A 16,860-nucleotide genomic window follows, 5' to 3' on the forward strand; every position below is an offset into this window, starting at 1 on the left:
ATTGCCTAAGTACTTTGTCAAGGTATATACCGACATTCTGCCCAAGGCCCCCAATTCCCGCCACTATAGGGCGGCCCCGAAGGGGGACTACCCCCTTGTGGATCTTTGGAAGTGCATAGAAGGTAGGTATGGTGGGGGTCCAGGGCAGCATAAAGTCATATTCCTTTTGTGATACAATGTTAGCAAGTTTAGCTGCATCTAGAAGATGTTTTAATTCATTATAGTATATCCGTGTGGGATTGCTGGGAAGAATCTCATACGTCTGGGAGTCATTCAGTAGTCGAAAACACATCTCTTCGTATTGGTTAAGATCTAAGAGTACAACGTTTCCCCCTTTATCTGAGGGTTTTATAATGACATTTTTATCCCTTTCCAGGTGGTCCAAGGCCCTCCTCTCATTATAGGAGAGATTATGTCGTGGTCGAATGGACAACCTGGAGATGGATCTAAAGTCTCTGGTGACCAAATCTGTAAAAACATCGATACAGGAAAGATCATTGGTAGGGGGGGTCTGACGATTTTTTATCTTACAGTCAGTGTATGGACCCTGGCCTGGTATCCGTTCACTGTCTGTAAGGAGTGCTGCCAGGTCTCTTGTAACTTGCAGATCATCAATCGTTACACCCTGTTCTCTGGCTATTCTTCTGTCCCTCACTTTGAAAAATTTATGCCACGCCAGTTTGCGTGCAAATAAGTGTATATCTTTTGTCCACATAAACGAGTCATAATTTGTTGTAGGGACAAACGAAAGACCCCTACACAAAATGTTCAGTTCTGATAGTGTAAGGGTGTGATGAGACAGACTGATTACCTGTGAGGACTGTTCTAAGCCGGGTACCTGCCTCGATATGGTCACTCTCTTAGTTGGTATGGATCCTTGGGTGGCTCTAAAAAACCCGATGAGGAGGACTGTGATGAGTAGGGCTGTCCTGAATTTGTATAGGTTTGGGACGGTATCTGATTTTGTGGTGGTATACCCATATTTCTTCCTCCTCCCCATGTTTGTTGTTGCTGGCTACGATACTCCTGTGGGGGGGGAGGTCTATGATAGGTGTTTCTGGGTTTATAAGGACCCCTTGGACGATGACCCCTTTGTGATGGACGCCCCCTATCTGTCCTTCCTATATTTCTTTCTGTCTCCGATATGTCCGTATCGGATGTGGAAAGGTCTGTTTCAGTGTCCCTCTGTATCTGTTTAGTTAATACGGAATATACTTTATTCTCCCTGAAGTCTTGCAGATCACGAACGTATTGTGAATGCTTGCGTTCTTTCAGGAAGAATTGAAAGCGCTCGATGGCCGCTTGTAATTGAGTCTCCTTAGAGGTAAATTCAGGGTCTGATTTGAACTTTAGCACTATTTCTTTCTGTTCAGCTAGTTTTTTAGCAGCCAGTTCTAGATGTATTTTCTCCTCCTCTAATAGAGTAGTCAAAAATTCTAGAGAACATTTGGTTGCCGATTCTTCCCACTTTTTTAACACCGTAGTGGAGCGGAGCCGCTGAGCCGGAAGAATTGGCACTCGTAGTCCACGAGGGACTATGTTGTTTTTGATATCATTTTCAAAACTCTGGACTTCCCAGAAAGAATTAATGAATGATTTATGACAGTTTTGTAGTTCTCTAAATGCAGAGCGGAGTGAAGGGGATGGTTTAGGTTGTGAAAAAACTTTTTCTGAGAAAATATCTTTGGCTTCCGTTAGCCAGTCCTCATAGTTAACTGTCCCTGTTACAAAATTAGCCATATCAGGAGGAACACTCTTTAGATTAGATAGAATGTATATAGTAAGGGGCTATACATGAGCCTTAGTTAGGTATTACCTCACGGCAATTAAAGGTAGAAAAAAGTGATCCCTGTGAAGGATTGAGGTGCCTTATTAAAATGTAACTTTTAATAGTTATACGCTTAAAAATCTTAACCAAATAATAGTGCTCTAATGGTGCAACCAAACAAAAATAAAGGAAAAAAGCGAATCAACGCTAGAGAGCTAGTTGGCTAGCGTATGGCGCTCATATGTCAGCCTTGTGTCACGATAAGGGCTGATTAATACTTGTCAACATGCTGTTTAGTACTTTTCAACATGTCACCATACCAATACCGATACTGAAAGAACAGAATAATTATATTTTAGATTAAACTGTTTTAGAGTCCCTTGTCCCAACGCGTTTCCATGGGTGGAACTGATAGGTAGATTTGTTCCCACCACTTCATCAGGGGACTAGAAATCAACTTCATATATTATATCAACTTCATATATTATATGTATCCAAGTAATAGAATGGAGAACAGATACATTGTACTCCAAATGGTATACAGAAATATGGTGTATCACTGCCAGTGTCTCTCTAGTAGCTTAAAGCGATCAGTTATCCACCATTCATTCCCCTCAGGGTCCTGGGAGCAACCTAGAATAAACATAGAAATCTCCCTTAGCAACATATTGTAACTCATCAGGGATCGTGCCTGACAGGGATATAGTGCTTGTACTCACGATTCTGTGTGGATACTGGGCTAGCTTGAGAGACCACCGGGTGCTGTAAAGGCAATATGCCTAAATTAGATATCTATAGAGACGCCATGCATATAGGTGTGTAATATGGAGACCATAGTAAAGTTACAGACGCACTTACAGTTTGTTGGTCGAGATGCACGCAAGAAACGCTGCAATGGCAGCGAGTACCGGAGCGGTGTCCGGAGCTAGTGCGTGTATGGTGAACACGCCGGCGTCTATCTGAAGCCCGCGCGCACCTTATTTACGTCACCGGAGGGCGCTCAGGGGCGGACAAGAGCCGAGACCAAATTCCTAACCTCCCCATTCCCATCCAGAACCCCCTCAAAGGGGATACGGAATCCGTCCGTAAACCCCGCCCTCAAAAATTCCACCGCCGCCCTATTTGGGGACTTGGCGAGGAAAGGCTCCATCCTTGCCACCTGCACCGGGGTCGCCCCTCTTCGCATCAACCTCCCCCAATTTGGCTTTACCCCGCCGGAAATAGCGCGACAGCCCGTGGCCACCCACTCCGCACCCGGAGCATTCGTGCTTAAAACGGCACTCTGCTCCGAACTTGCAATGCCCTTCATTGAATTGCCAGCAAACACCCTTACCAGCCCCCCAGGACCACCCTGACCCCGGCCCTGCACCTCCGGCTCTGCCCCGAAAAGACTGCAGGCCACCCCCACTGCGTGGAGCAGCCATAAGCCGCATCCACAGCCCTATGTCCTTATGGTCCCACCTCAAATCATGGCGCACCGCCATCCGCTGCCTAAACTGTTCGTCGTACCGAAGCCACGCCGAACCCCCATACACCCAATACGCCTCCCCAACAGCGTCCAAATAACAAAAGAGACCAGAGCAATGCTCCGGCGACTTTTCTCCCACAATGCTGCCCAAAATAGCGAACGCCTGAAGCCAGTTGGAGAAGGTCCGCGGTATCAGCCGATACCGCCGCGCTCCTCCTCCTCAATCTTCTCCATACGCTTCAACTCTTCCGGCCTAACCCTATCCAGATGAAATTTTTCAAGCAGGAGTAGCGAAAAAATATCCACATACTCCCGCTTCCAAATCCTTTCCCGCACCTCAGCCTTAAGGTGCGCGCCCAAGGGGCCCTCGAAACACACGTACACCTCCCCCCGAGCAGAAGCAGCCAAACAAACCCCCCCACCGGATCCCGACGCCCCCACCACCGGGGTGAGCTCGCCCGAGCAACCACAGGACTATATCCACCAGCCCCTTGGACAAAGACGCTGCGCCCCACACAGGTACCGGCGACCCACCCGCAGACAACCCGCTACTGCGCAGCAACGCTTGCAACCCATCTACGAAATATTGCAAACCCTCCAACCCCCCCACCCCCCTGAACCCGCAGCAGTGGAGACAGTGGTGTACTCACCCGACCTCACCGTCTCTGGACCAGCGGCCGTAACTCCAGCTGCGGGACGGCTCCGGACATCACGGACTCGGCTCACATCGACGACAGGAGGCTGGACCCGAAGAACCCCCTCCGTGCGGAATGCAGCAACACCAGTCAAATCACCTCCAACAGCGGCATCATAGTAACATAGTAACATAGTTAGTACGGTCGAAAAAAGACATATGTCCAGCAAGTTCAACCAGGGAATTAAGGGGTAGGGGTGTGGCGCGATATTGGGGAAGGGATGGGATTTTATATTTCTTCATAAGCATTAATGTTATTTTGTTCCAGGAATGTATCTAATCCTTGAGTACCTCTTGATAAAGGGAAACCGAAACGATCGTAGGGGTCTGGGCTCTGCAGCCTAACATGGGTAAGCTTACTATATGCACTTTATCTTACTAGTCTCTGTGTCTCTTTGCAGTCTGCATGGATCCATAGATAAGCGCTTGTGTTACTACTATATTATTACACTATTATTGCGCAATACTATATTTTTGTATATATATGCACATGCGAGTTGAAATCTATTTTTATTTGTTTGCACTTATTTATATCCTATTATACCTACAATTGTGGTCAGTGTATACTTTGAATACCGTATATAGAGCACTTTAGTAGCAATAACTGATACACAGTGCAGTTCTCTTAGAGACTGAGATATTATATTAATTACTTGTTACATCATATTATATGTTAGCCCATTGCAGCTGGCAGTAGCCCTACTTTTTTGTACTGGAACCTAACCTAATCCTAATTTCAATTATTGGCGTCTGTTCACATTGTTTTTAAAATTTGTACTAATAAAATCATGATTTTAATTAAGGAGTTGTTTGAACTCGACTTTCTTTTTGTGTATAATGTATCTAATCCTGTTTTAAAGCTGTTAATTTTTCCTGCTGTGACCAGTTCCTGAGGTAGACTGTTCCATAAGTTCACAGTTCTCATGGTAAAGAAGGCGTGTCGCCCCTTGAGACTAAAGTTTTTCTTCTCCAGACGGAGGGAGTGCCCCCTAGTCCTTTGGGGGGGGGTTTAACCTGGAACAGTTTTTCTCCATATTTTTTGTATGGGCCATTTATATACTTATATATCTTGTTTATCATATCCCCCCTTAAACGTCTCTTCTCAAGACTAAACAATTGTAACTCGTTTAATCGCTCCTCATAGCTAAGATGTTCCATGCCCCATATTAGTTTATTTGCGCGTCTCTGCACCCTTTCCAGCTCCACAGTGTCCCTTTTATGTACAGGCGACCAAAACTGAACAGCATACTCCAGGTGAGGCCGTACCAATGCTTTATAAAGGGGGAGTATTATGTCCCTGTCCCTTGAGTCCATGCCTCTTTTGATACATGACAATATCCTGCCGGCTTTGGAAGCAGCAGCCTGACATTGCATGCTATTCTGTAGTCTGTGATCTACAAGTCACCCAGATCCTTCTCTACCAGTGACTCTGCCAGTTTAATCCCCCCTAAGACATACGACGCATGCAGGTTATTAGTACCCAGATGCATAACTTTACATTTATCCACATTGAACCTCATTTGCCAAGTGGATGTCCAGACACTTAGTCTATCCAAGTCATCTTGTAACTTATGCACATCCTCTATATATACACAGCCCCCCCTCTATATACACAGCCCCCCTCTATATACACATCCTCTATAGACTGTACCGTGCTAAAAAGCTTGGTGTCATCTGCAAAGATAGAAACAGAGCTGTTAATACCATCCTTTATATCATTGATAAATAAATTAAACAACAGCGGTCCCAGTACTGAACCTTGGGGTACACCACTAATAACCGTGAACCAATCAGAGTACGAATTATTGACCACCACTCTCTGGGTACGATCCATGAGCCAGTGTTCAATCCAGTTACAAACTAAAATTTCCAAACCCAAAGACCTTAACTTACCTGTCAGACGTCTATGAGGGACAGTATCAAATGCTTTAGAAAAATCCAGAAACACTATATCCACAGCCATTCCTCTATATACACAGCCCCCCTCTATATACACAGCCCCCCTCTATATACACAGCCCCCCCTCTATATACACAGCCATTCCTCTGTCAAGGCTTCTACTCACCTCTTCATAAAAGCAAATTAGATTGGTTTGACAACTTCTATCCTTAGTAAACCCATGCTGGCCATCACTTATAATACTATTATCCCCTATGTATTCCTGTATGTAATCCCTTATAAGTCCTTCAAACAATTTACCCACAATGCACATTAGACTTACCGGTCTATAATTGCCTGGCGAAGACCTAGAGCCCTTTTTGAAGATTGGCACCACATTAGCCTTGCGCCAGTCCCTTGGCACAATACAAGACACCAGAGATTCTCTAAATATCATGAACAAGGGTACAGATATTACTGAACTTACCTCTCTAAGAACTCTTGGGTGTAGTCCATCTGGCCCCGGAGATTTGCTTACATTTATATTACTTAACTTACCTTGTACCATCTCTACATTAAGCCAGTTCAGTTCATTACATGATGTGTTACCAGCACTGACCTGTACATGATGTGTTACCAGCACTGACCTGGCCAATGTCAGCTCCTTCTTCCATAGTATATACAGAACTGAAGAACCCATTCAGTAGCTCCGCCTTCTCTTCATCACCTGTGACAACCTCCCCATTATAATTATTAAGGGGTCCTACATGCTATGTCCTTGGTTTTTTGTATTTATATATCAAAAAAAATATTTAGGATTAGTTTTGCTTTCTTTGGCCACCTGTCTCTCATTTTGAATTTTTGCTGTTTTTATTACATTTTTACAGATTTTATTAAGCTCCTTGTACTGTTTAAATGTTATCGCTGACCCATCAGATTTGAATTTTTTGAAGGCTATTTTTTTGTTGTTTATTGCTCTTTTAACATCATTTGTCAGCCATGTAGGATTTAGTTTTAATGGTTTATATTTGTTCCCCTTTGGTATATATTTAGCTGTATAGTTATTTAGAGTTGATTTAAAGATGTCCCATTTACCTTCTGTATCAGTATTTGACAACACCTCCCCCCAGTCTATGTCCTGTAGTGCAGATCTCAGCCCAGGGAAATTTGCCTTTTTAAAGTTATATGTTTTTGCCTTCCCCGTCTGTCTTTGTTTTCTACATTTTAAGTAAAAAGTAACTATATTGTGGTCGCAATTACCAAGGTTTTCCCGCACAGTTACATTACCAACCAGCTCTGCGTTGTTGGAAATGATCAGATCCAACAAGGCATCACTTCTTGTTGGGTCCTCCACAAACTGGCCCATAAAATTATCCTGCAATAAATTTAGGAATTGTCGCCCCTTTGTAGTTTTAGCCAACCCCGGACCCCAATCTATATCTGGATAGTTAAAATCTCCCATTACCACTGTACCTGCCCGGGCGGCCCTCTCTATTTGTTTATGCAGTCGACCTTCTATCTCTTCAGTGATATTAGGGGGTCTGTAGATTACACCAAATACTATTTTTTCAGTATTTCCCTCCTTTTGTAATTCTACCCACAGTGATTCCACCTCCTCAGAATCATCACACACTATGGCATCGTTCACACTGACTTTAATACCACTTCTTACATACAGACAGACTCCACCACCTTTTCTGTTCATCCTATCCTTGCGAAACAATGTAAACCCCTGCAGATTGACAGCCCAGTCATGCGAGGAGTCCAGCCATGTCTCAGTGACCCCAACTATATCAATATGTTCCTCCAGTATCAAGGCCTCAAGCTCCCCCATTTTATTTGATAGGCTTCTGGCATTTGTGAACATACACTTTACATTTCCATCCTTTATGTTATTGGGGTTAATGGGATTCAAGAGTGTAAGTTTTATTTTCCTATGAAGCCTATTCCTATTAACTATTCTAACCCCTGCCTCCACTCCACCCCCAGGTACATTTATAATTCCCACCTCTCTATCTACACTATCTTCCCCCTCTTTGCTGTAGGTTCCCTCCCCCAAGTCCCTAGTTTAAACACTCCTCCACCCTTCTAGCCATCTTCTCCCCAAGCACAGCTGCACCCTCCCCATTGAGGTGTAGCCCGTCCCTACGGTAAAGCCGGTAACCGACAGCGAAGTCAGCCCAGTTCTCCATGAACCCAAACCCTTCCTTCCTACACCAGCTTCTGAGCCACTTGTTTACCTCCCTGATCTCCCGCTGCCTCTCTGGTGCGGCTCGTGGTACTGGTAGTATTTCAGAAAATACTACCTTGGAGGTCCTTGCCTTAAGCTTGCCGCCTAAGTCCCTGGAATAATTTTTAAGGACACTCCACCTACCTCTTACTTTGTCATTGGTGCCAATATGTACCATGACTGCTGGGTCCTCTCCAGCTCCGCCCAGCAACCTGTCAACCCGATCCGCGATGTGCCGAAGAACTCCGGCCCCCGCTAACCTCCGTGCCTGCGACCCCGAGGGGAAGCAGGGGATTGGCCAACGGGTCCAGGGCAACAGCAGGACCATCAGCCAGCAGCAGCTCATCACCGCTGGCATCGCTAGGGGCGGGGCTTATTTCATTCCCCCCGTACACTGCAGCTCCCCCTGCAGCAGCAGCAGCCTGCCACAATCTAGTATGCCGCCTGCCCCCTCTAGTGGAGGAGGCCGCATGTGCAGCATGAATCAAGGCCTGGGTGACTGCCAGGCCCGCAGGAGCCCGCCCCCCCAACTGGGGGGCGGGGTCAGCTGGGGCACGTGTCGTCCTCCTCCCCCTGGCCTGCTCCCCCATCACCGTCACTCCCAGGAAGCAGGCCGCCGCACCACGCTCCCGTTGCAGCGAGCGAGGCGTGCCGCCCGCACGCCCCGCCGTCCCCACTAGCGCAGCATCCGAACCGGCAGGCGTTCTCCCCGACAGCACACCGCTGGCCGCCACGGACCTCCCGCCAGCGGCAACGGCCGAAGGGCTCACCCGCCGGCGTCTAGCAGAGGGAAAGGCCGCACGTGAAAGGCGCTCCGGAGGGCGAGAGCGCCGGCCGCTGGACCAGGGCCCGGACTCCCCCACCGACTGCGCCGCGAATCCCGGAAACTGCTCCGCGAACCACTGGGGCCCACGGAGCAGCGCCTCCTCCCTCACTCGCCTCAAGATCGCGTCCATGTCCTCCATCAGGTAGAGAGCTCTTCTCACATCCCTCCTCGTGTCCCGACTGGCCCTAACTTCCTGCCTACCTACTTATGACCCCTGTACCTAGCTCCTCCCTTTCCTCCTTGAACCTCCCGCTCTAACCCATTAACCCTTTCCTCGCTGCCTAATCCCCCTGTCATGTGCCCCTACAGTCCAATGCTTTCCCTTCCAGGGCATTCTGTTCTCCTCCACACTGGTCCCTGTGGTCCGGTCAGATGGTTCTGGACTGGGGCTGAACGGTTGCTTGAGGGATTTAGTGGCAGATTTTTTTGGGACTTCAGTTGTTGGATGACCTCTCTCTTCAGTGGCTGCTGATATTCGTAGTGCAGAATTTACAGGTGTTACGTAAAAGGGGTACTCCGGGGGAAAACATTTTTTTTTTTCTTATATCAACTGGTGCCAGAAAGTTAAACAGATTTGTAAATTACTTCTTAAAAATCTTAATCCTTACAGAACTTATCAGCTGCCGTATGCTATAGAGGAAGTTGTATAGTTCTTTTCGGTCTGACAACAGTGCTCTCTGTGAGTAGGAGCAAATCTCCATAGTAAACTTCTCCTACTTCGGACAGTTCCTGACATGGACAGAGGTGTCAGCAGAGAGCACTGTGGTCAGACTGGAAAGAAATCCAAAAAGAAAATAACTTCCTCTGTAGATTACAGCAGCTGATAAGTATTGGAAGGATTAAGATTTTTAAATAGAAATAATTTACAAATCTGGCAAATTTCCCCAACCTCAAGGTTAGTGTTTAACCACTTAAGGACCTAGGGCGTATGGATACGCTTTGACGTCCTGGTACTTAAGGACCCAGGGCGTATCCATACGCCCGTGGGAATTTCAGTCCCCGCCGCGCGCCGGACGGGGACCGGGCCGGGGTGACTGCTGATATGAATCAGCAGGCACCCCGCACAAATGCCCAGGGGGGTCATCAGACCCCCCCCATCGGTGATCGGCGCAAATCGCAAGTGAATTCACACTTGCAATTTGCGCCGATTCCGGGTCATACGGGTCTATTGTGACCCGGTAACCCGAAATAGAAGGGAGATCGCGGTTGTCTAAGACACCCACGATCCCCCTGTAGGCATAGGCCACCCCTCCTATCGCTGCTCTTGGTCTGCTATTGATCGTCAGAGGGGACGACCAATAGCAGACCGGGGGCGGGGGGGTTAACTTTCACTTTCCCCTTCTTGTCCACCCACAATAGGCGGGGCAGAACGGGGAACCAAAGGGGACCGGGCGCCGACGTCCACTTACCCGTCATGTGCTTCTGAAGAGGACGGCTCCCGGGATCCTATGGAAGCCGGTAAGTTGATCTGGAGGGCTACAGTCTGAGACTGTGGTCTCTAACTGTAGCCCTCCAGATGTTGCAAAACTACAACTCCTAGCATGCCCACATAGCTGTTTGTTGTCTGGGCATGCTGGGAGTTGTAGTTTTGCAACATCTGGAGGTCCACAGTTTGGAGATCAATGTGCAGTGGTCTAAAAACTGTAGCTCTCCAGATGTTGCAAAACTGCAATTCCCAGCATGCCCAGAAAGCAAACAGCTGTCTCGGCATGCTGGGAATTGTAGTTGGGTATCTCCAGCTGTTGCATAACTACATCTCCCAGCATGCCCTTCGGTGATTAGTACATGCTGGGAGTTGTAGTTTTGCAATACTGAGTTAGGTAACAGAACCTAACTGAAGGTTTTCCAACCAGTGTGCCTCCAGCTGTTGCAAAAGTACAACTCCCAGCATGCACGGTCTGTCAGTACATGCTGGGAGTTGTAGTTTTGAAACAGCTGGAGATTTGCCCCCCCATGTGAATGTACAGGGTACATTCACACTCACAGGTTTACAGTAAATTTCCTACTTCAAATTTTTCGCCGCAGCGCAAACTCCTAGCGGGAAATTCACCGTAACACGCCAGTGTGAATGTACCCTAAAAACACTACACTACACTTGCACATAATAAAGGGTAAAACACTACATGTACACCCCCTTACACTGTCCCCCCCCCCCAATAAAAAATTAAAAACGTCTTGTACGGCAGGGTTTCCAAAATGGAGCCTCCAGCTGTTGCAAAACAACAGCTCCCAGCATTTCTGGATAGCCACTGACTGTCCAGGCATGCTGGGAGTTTAGCAACAGCTGGAGGCACCCTGTTTGGGAATCACTGGCGTAGAATACTCCTATGTCCACCCCTGTGCAATCCCTAATTTAGTCCTCAAATGCGCATGGCGCTCTCTCACTTCGGAGCCCTGTCGTATTTCAAGGAAACAGTTTAGGGCCACATATGTGGTATCTCCGTACTCGGGAGAAATTGCACTACAAATTTTGGGGGTCTTTTTTTCCTTTTACCGCTTGTGAAAAGGAAAAGTTGGGGGCTACACCAGCATGTTAGTGTAAAAAAATAAAAATGTTTACACTAACATGCTGGTGTTGCCCCATACTTTTTATTTCCACAAGCGGTAAAAGGAAAAAAAGACCCCCAAAATTTGTAACGCAATTTCTCCTGAGTACGGAAATACCCCAGATGTGAGCGTAAAATGCTCTGCGGGCTCACAACAAGGCTCAGGAGTGAGAGCGCACCATGTACATTTGAGGCCTAAATTGGTGATTTGCACAGGGGTGGCTGATTGTACAGCGGTTCTGACAAACGCAAAAAAAAAAAAAAATACCCATATGTGACCCCATTTTGGAAACTACACACCTCACCGAACGTGACAAGGGGTATAATGAGCCTGAACACCCCACAGGTGTTTGATGAATTTTCATTAAAGTTGGATGGGAAAATGAAAAAAAAAAAAATTTTCACTAAAATGCTGGTGTTACCCGAAATTTTTCATTTTCACAAGGGAAAATAGGAAAAAAGCTTCCCCCAAATTTGTAACCCCATCTCTTCTGAGTAAGAACATACCCCATATGTGAATTTAAAGTGCTCTGCGGTCGAACTGCAATGCTCAGAAGAGAAGGAGCGCCATTGGGATTTTGTAGAGAAAATTTGTCCGGAATTGAAGGCCACATGTGTTTACAAAGCCCCCATGGTACCAGAACAATGGACCCCCGACACATGTGACCCCATTTTGGAAACTACACCCGTCACGTAATGTAATAAGGGGTACATTGAGAATTTACCCCCACAGGTGTCTGACAGATTTTTGGAACAGTGGTCCGTAAAAATGAAAAATTAAATTTTTCATTTGCACAGCCCACTGTTCCAAAGATCTGTGGGATGTAAATACTCACTGCACCCCTTATTAAATTCTGTGAGGGGTGTAGTTTCCAAAATGGGGTCACATGTGGGGGGGTCCACTGTTCTGGCACCACGGGGGGCTTTGTAAACGAACATGGCCCTGACCATTCCAAACTAATTCTCTTTCCAAAAGCTCAATGGCGCTCCTCCTCTTCTGAGCATTGTAGTTCGCCAGAACTTTCACAGAAAGAAAGCCGTTCACTGCGGCATCTTGGTCATTAGATCGGTCAGCCTGGTCCCAACCGAAGTGGTTGTGGTGCAAAACTGTGCAGCTAGGAAAAAACCACCAGTAAGTGCCGGCTGCATTCACCAGCACAGAAAGCCATATATACCAGCGGAAAGCCGCCACATAAATGCTGCACGTGCTGTATGCCGCAACTATGCAAATATATCTAGCACAGCCTGCAGCCTGTTCACACCTATTGTGAAAACATTCATTTCAGCTGGGATAACACTTGGCGTATTTGTCATAAAAAACACCATGCTCGCTGCGGGCACATGTTAGGTTGGAATCAATAGGGTAATATGAAACACCAGACACTAATGGGGGTTTCTTCATCCTTTTATGGTGTTTTTAGGCTATCAAATCTGTGGGATGCCGAGAGCATGTTTATTTTTTTTTTTTTGGGGGGGGGGGGGGGGGGTATTTTCTCACTATTTTTTTTTTATAGAAATCCTTCAGTCAAATGATGAAAGAATCACATGACTTGTAATGAGAAAAGCCAGAGGGAAAAAAACACCAAAGAAAAAACATTTCCTATAATAATAATAATAATAATAATGATAATAATAATAATGATGATGATGATGATAATGATAATGATGATGATGATGATGATGATGATGATGATGATGATGATGATGATAATAATAATAATGATGATGATGATGATGATGATGATGATGATGATGATGATGATAATAATAATAATGATGATGATGATGATGATGATGATGATGATGATGATAATAATAATACACATTGGGACAGATGTATGAAAACCTGTGCAGAGGTCAAGTGGACCAGTTGCCCATAGCAACCAATCAGATCGCTTCTTTCACTTTTCAGAGGCCTTTTTAAAAATGAAAGAAACTACCTGATTGGTTGCTATGGGCAACTGGTCCACTTTCCCTCTTCCCTGGTTTTGATAAATCTCTAAGACACCCCCCCCCAGTGCTTTTAGCAAAAATATCACAAAGATAGCTGAGAAAAGAAATGAGGGGGAAGATTTTGATGTTTGGTTTTTTTTGCAAAAAAAGAAAAAAACATCAAACAAGAATTGTGTTTGTTCCTAGGCTTAGGCTGTGATTAAAAACAACATATAAATGGTGTTTTTCAAAGCCCACATTGCTTTATTTCTGGTGCTTTTTCCCCCCTTTCGACAGACGTCTGTCCAGCTATTGCAAATCTACAACTCCCAGCATGCCCTGACAGCCGAAGGCTGAGAGTTGTAGTTTTGCAACAGGTGGGCAGCCACAGGGGATCGGTGTTGCAGTATGTCAATCTAGGGCCATGGTGTCTGATCTTGAACTGGCAGCAGGAGCCACGACCACTTTAAATCAATGGCTGCCGGGACGTCTGACTAGTGACATCCTTCGCTCCAGACCGTAACGTCAGGGACGTCACTCGTCAGACGTCCTGGAGGCCAGCGCTGCTCATTGAGCCTACCGGAGTAGCATTGATCTATGTAAGAAACCTATGGGCCCAGGCTGTTGGGGCCACCAAATGATATTACTTATACAGAATGTCTGGTTAGGAGAAACAAATATAACGCACCCACAGGGAGTGGCGCCATTTTAATAAAATTTGTCAAAAACCTTAGATAACAGTCATACAGAATATATTAGAAAGCTTTTTTTATTTTCAGCCAATCAGAGAGCAGCACTACTGAAATAGAACTCCCAGGAGGTAACAGCGTGTCACACATGTGATGTCATAACCATTGTCCACCAAAGAGCAGCAATGAGCAGAAATAACACGGCTCCTGTTCATTCTCCATCAGTGAGGGGCCGGTGCTGGACACTGTGTAGGGACGCGGGAATGCAAAGTCATACACATGACTGTGACTGGTAAGTGTTACATTGTTGTGTCCAAAAGGTCTTTAGTGCAGTTCCATGTGTATTTCTATGATAAACATGTAAATAATTTATCTTTTTTTTCTTATCTTAGATGCACTATCTCCAGGACATGGAGTAGCATTTCCGGACCTACAGCAAGACGTTGGATGAAGGCATAGCCCCAGAAATAACACTGGTCCTGTTCATCAGTGAGGGGCCGGTGCTGGACACTGTGTAGGGACACGGGAATGCAAAGTCATGCACATGACTGTGACTGGTAAGTGTTACATTGTTTTGTCCAAAAGGTCTTTAGTGCAGTTCCATGTGTATTTCTATGATAAACATGTAAATAATCTATCTTTTTTGTCCCCTATCTTAGATGCAGTATCTCCAGGACATGGAGTAGCATTTCGGGACCTACAGCAAGACGTTGGATGAAGGCACAGGCCTAGGAATCATGCACATACACAGAAACATTTGCCCAAATTCTAGAGGTAACCTCCTTTAGTATGCCCAGAGGAAGGGCCATACAGTAGCCATGGATTCCCTACAGGTTTCCTCCCCTCTGGAGGTTTTTCCTGTCCTGAGTATTAGTTACTGTACGCTCTTTGTGAGTGATGGAAGGTTACAAAAAATCCCCTACACAAACATTTTAATAAATAATAAATAAAGTTCCCCTTTTTTTAAACTGTTCTTTGACTTGTTCGACTCATTTATTTATTTCTGTGTGTGAAAATAGAGTTAGCAAAACATGGATGACCAAAGCTGGTCTCCTGCACGATCTGCATAATGCGGTGCGGAGAGAGGTAACTGGTGCTGGGTGGTGCAGTTTATGAGGCAAACGTACAACACCCAGCAAGTTCCATGCACAAGCCTTTTTCTGATGAATGGGACTCATGCAGGGAACTTGCTAGGGGTCATACGGTTGCAAAGGATCAACTTTTGGGTACATGAACTGTCCCTTAAAGGGGTACTCCGCCTCTAGATATCTTATCCCCTATGTAAAGGATAGGGGATAAGATGTCTGATCAAGGGGATCCTGCTGCTGGGACCCCCGCAATCTCCATGCAGCAACCAAAATTCTAAATAGTATGTTTAGCTCACTGGTTCCTGTGGTGGGATTCGTGACATCATGCCACACCTTCTTGTGACATCACACCACCTCCCATAGACATAAATGGAAAGGGCGTGGCGTGAGGTCACGACCCGCACCACGAGAACCCAGAGTTCTAAATATATTATTTGGAACGCCGGGTGCTGCATGAAGATCGCGGGGGTCCCAGTGATCAGTCATCTTTTGTCCTCTCCTTAAGGTAGGGGATAAGATATCTAGGGGCGGAGTACCACTTTAAGGAATTAGAGAGTGTAGGCATGCCTTACAAGCAGGTAGAAAAAGAACAGCTGGGAGAAATGACAGGACACGAAGCAATGTTTGGCTGGGACCGATTTTGGGTGTGTTCTGGCCAATTAAAGGAGAACTATGGCAAAAATTAACTTATCCCCTATCCATGGGTTATGGGATAAGTAGCTGATCGTGGGGGGTCCCCCTGCAATACCTGGGATGAGACCCGTCGCTCAGTGAGAAGCGCTCGCTGCAGACGTCAAATCTCAATTTCCCTTGACCCCCCCCCTTCCTTCATGTCCACCACAGACGCCCCCAGACTGCTGTCTCTTACAGAGTTTTATGCCCAGAAATGGTTGGCTACTCACTTTGTCAGTAGATTCTCATCCTAAATATGAAGACAATCGGGGAAATGTACCTGTGGAGAGGAAATGTTGTCCAGTTGCTCTTAGCAACCAATCAGATCACTTCTTTTATTTTTCAGAGGTCTTCTCAAGAATGAAAGAATCAATCTGATTGGTTGCTATGGGCAACCTGATGAAAACATTTTTTTTTACTTTAACAACTACAGTACTACAACTCCCATTGTAGTGTGTCTTTTCAACCTGTGCCTCCTCCAACCCTGACCCTTAGGGGGGCACAGACTGACCACACTGGGGGTTGTAGTACTTTCATTTTTACAGTTCCTCTATAACTCTGCAGCTTCGGTAGAAGTATGAGGCTCAGCCTTAGAGTCAGTGTATCTGGCTGCTCCGGTGTTCTTCTATTTTACAGCCTGGACCCTGTTCTCCTCCACACTGGTCCCTGTGGTCCGGTCAGATGGTTCTGGACTGGGGCTGAACGGTTGCTTGAGGGATTTAGTGGCAGATTTTTTTGGGACTTCAGTTGTTGGATGACCTCTCTCTTCAGTGGCTGCTGATATTCGTAGTACAGAATTTACAGATGTTACGTAAAAGGGGTACCCCGGGGGAAAACATTATTTTATTTTATTTTTTTAAATCAACTGGTGCCAGAAAGTTAAACAGATTTGTAAATTACTTCTTAAAAATCTTAATCCTTACAGTACTTATCAGCTGCCGTATGCTACAGAGGAAGTTGTATAGTTCTTTTCGGTCTTACTACAGTGTTCTCTGTGAGTAGTAGCAAATCTCCATAGTAAACTTCTCCTACTCCGGACAGTTCCTGACATGGACAGAGGTGTCAGCAG

General features: G+C 45.9%; 1 long non-coding RNA gene across 1 annotated transcript; it reads left to right on the top strand.

Annotated features, from left to right (window-relative positions):
• Window positions 1-14,136: 14,136 nt before the first annotated feature.
• Window positions 14,137-15,004, top strand: LOC130367651 (uncharacterized). The gene is made up of 3 exons (XR_008892135.1): window positions 14,137-14,323; window positions 14,424-14,588; window positions 14,691-15,004. It is a non-coding gene; the product is annotated as an uncharacterized LOC130367651 (long non-coding RNA).
• The last annotated feature ends 1,856 nt before the right edge of the window (window positions 15,005-16,860 follow it).

The sequence above is a fragment of the Hyla sarda genome, chromosome 4, assembly GCF_029499605.1.
Source record: "Hyla sarda isolate aHylSar1 chromosome 4, aHylSar1.hap1, whole genome shotgun sequence".
In the NCBI taxonomy this organism is placed as follows: domain Eukaryota; kingdom Metazoa; phylum Chordata; class Amphibia; order Anura; family Hylidae; genus Hyla; species Hyla sarda.